The sequence below is a fragment of the Notamacropus eugenii genome, chromosome 4 (assembly GCF_028372415.1).
Source record: "Notamacropus eugenii isolate mMacEug1 chromosome 4, mMacEug1.pri_v2, whole genome shotgun sequence".
NCBI classification, from domain to species: domain Eukaryota; kingdom Metazoa; phylum Chordata; class Mammalia; order Diprotodontia; family Macropodidae; genus Notamacropus; species Notamacropus eugenii.
In genome coordinates this window covers 78,167,412-78,170,073 of record NC_092875.1, presented here as the reverse complement: position 1 = coordinate 78,170,073, position 2,662 = coordinate 78,167,412, and positions in this window count along the sequence as shown.

The following is a 2,662-nucleotide window of genomic DNA, read 5'->3' as shown; positions in this document are numbered from 1 at the left end:
CAATGGCTGGGCTGCTTGGTTGGGGTGGGAGGAGGCAGGAGAGACAGAGGAATAGATAAATGGGCACAAATTACTGGAGTCTGTCTCGCTACGGAGGACAAAGTAGAGGAGACACAGTTGGAGGGGCAGACTCTTGGCATTTCAGAGCAGGCCTGGATCTATCTGCTGGCTGTGTGACTGGGGAAGAGTCCCCTCAAGCTTTGGTTTCCTTGTTTGTAAACCAGGCACTTTACAGACACCATCTGATTCCCAGCATCCCTGTGACGTTACACAAATCTTACAGTCAGAGGCTGATGGACGGAATTTGAGCCCAGGTGCTTCTGGTTCCCAGGGCACCACTCTTAGCAGTCAGTCCACTATGCTCCCTCTCCCAGTAATACCTGAGAAGGGTACTTGTGAGGAAAGCACGTTGTGAATCCTGAGACACCTCTTTTAAAAGTGATGGTGCTGGAAGGCCTGTGGAGAACAGGTGTGCTCAACAGCAGTCAGGAAGAAACTATTGGCTGTTGAAGAAGTTAAAAATGAGAAGAAAAAAGGGGTGATAATTGTGGGAATGGAAAGGAAAGGACACACAGATGACATAGTGCAAACAATTGGGCCTCAGCCCCTTAGCTGGGCAGGGCAGGCTACAATGTTCCCAGCCCCTCCCTGGCATAAGACCTGCCTTGTCCCTGTGAATCGAAAATCAGAAGAACAGGGAACCCGTCCCCTTTCCTCCAACACTTTTGGCTAGGAACCAACTAGTTTCTGATGCCCCCACCCCATACACATACACGAATGTGCACACACACACATACACCCCCTCCTTCCAGCCTGAACATGAAAAGGGTCAAGGGGCATGGGAATGGGGTGACCATTTCCCTATGCTGTGAGCACAGGGATAACTGAGCACCACAGGACACAGGAGCAGGATTAGCTGGCCCTGCTGGGGGCCAGGCAGTGCCAGCTGTTTGGTTAGGGAATTAACAGCCGCCTGAGGTGAGGACTGGCCCCACCTTTCTTGGAAGGGGAGATTGGGCCCTGCTCTCAGCCAGGGGATTAGCAGCTGTGGTATGCCCTTCACCCCCCTCCACCTTGAAACCCAAGTCTGGAGATGTACCTACCCAACTATTTGTCTGCACCTGAGCTGAGCAGCCTCTGCTCCAGGGCAGAACACTTGGTGAGACAGGTTTGATGTCCCAATCTCATAGAGAAAAGGAAAGAGCCCTCTATGACCCGCGTCCCTGTACCCCTCTAAGGAGAACAGCCTCCAGGAGGCTCAATCTTAGGAGGTCCAGAAATAAGGCTAGACAGAGGAATCGGTGGGAGAAGGACCCAAAACAGTCTGGGCTTGTGCCATCAGACTCTGCCTGCTTCCTAACTGGGGAGAAGAGCTAGGAGGGTAAGACACCCAGAACCCAGAAGTCCTGGAATCCTCCATGGAAGAAACACCGGCTGGGACACCTTTGCTGTGGCCAACAATTGTTTTCATTAGCCTACTGGGCCCCAGTGATGAGTGGTATAGGTGGAATAGGATGTAAAGGAGTCTAACCAGGTTATAACAGCCCTTAAAAGTTGTGCACATGATTCTTCTGCAAGTCTTTTTTTCTTCATTTAACAAAAACAGGCCAAGAGGAGGTTATTGACTTGACACAAGGTTAAATCCTTGTGATAAACCTCGAAGGAACCTAGCAGTTTTGAGGGGAGGGGGAGGCGAAAGAAGGGTTCTGTGCTACTGTCTGGAACACTGTTTTCCCCAGCAGGGGTGACTGATGTTTGGCTAGTTGGTCAGCCTGGGTGGGGAGAAGGGGGAACAACCTTTCTTAAAGGGCTCCTCCCTCCTTTATGCCCCGAAGTGCAGCTGGTGGAGCATCTAAGCCACACACCCCCACCCTGCAGTGCTCCACCCCAAGAGCTCGGCAGCAGCTGGACAGTGGGAGGCAGAAGTGTTTACGGACCAGGCTGCTCCTTTCGGGTGCTCAGCCACTTTACAAGGAGCACTAGATGGCTCATTCTGGCTCCTCAATTGCCCCCCACCACATGTCATGGGTGGTGCCTTCCCCCTTCACACATGCACACCCTAAGTGATTCCAAGATAGGACAGCACACCCTAATTCCAGAACAGGACGTCTCGTCCATCCTGGTTCAAAGCTGAACCCCAGGTCGGCTCACCTGAGGGAGGAGATATTGTGCATGATGCCATCCTGGCCTAGGGTCACAGCTAGGCTGCTCTTCTGTAGATCTCACTGAGAGGATGAGGACAGCGACAGGTGTTGACATTTCATTGGTACAAGGTGCTTTCCGGTGAGAAAACTCTCTAATGTAGGGCAGTACCTTATCTGTAACTTAAATTCTGCTTTTCCTCAGCCGTGAGTTTGTGACTTGTCCAGGGTCCTGCAGCTAGTGTGGCTCAGGCAGGAACGAGACTTGAACCAGTCTTGAAGGCTTCGAGGCCGGCTGTCTAGTACGCCTGGTTCGTTGACTGCGTACCTTAGTACATAGGCTATCCTGAAATCCCTGCCACATCTCGCCAGTGTACCTCGAAGCAATTCCGTTTCCCACCTATGTTTATTGATGGAAAAGCCAAGGGATCGTGGAGGAAGCTGAAGGACTAGATTGGCAGGAAGGAGAGACTAATCGAAAAGCATAGCTCCGTTTCACTCCGGACATGAACAGACGACCC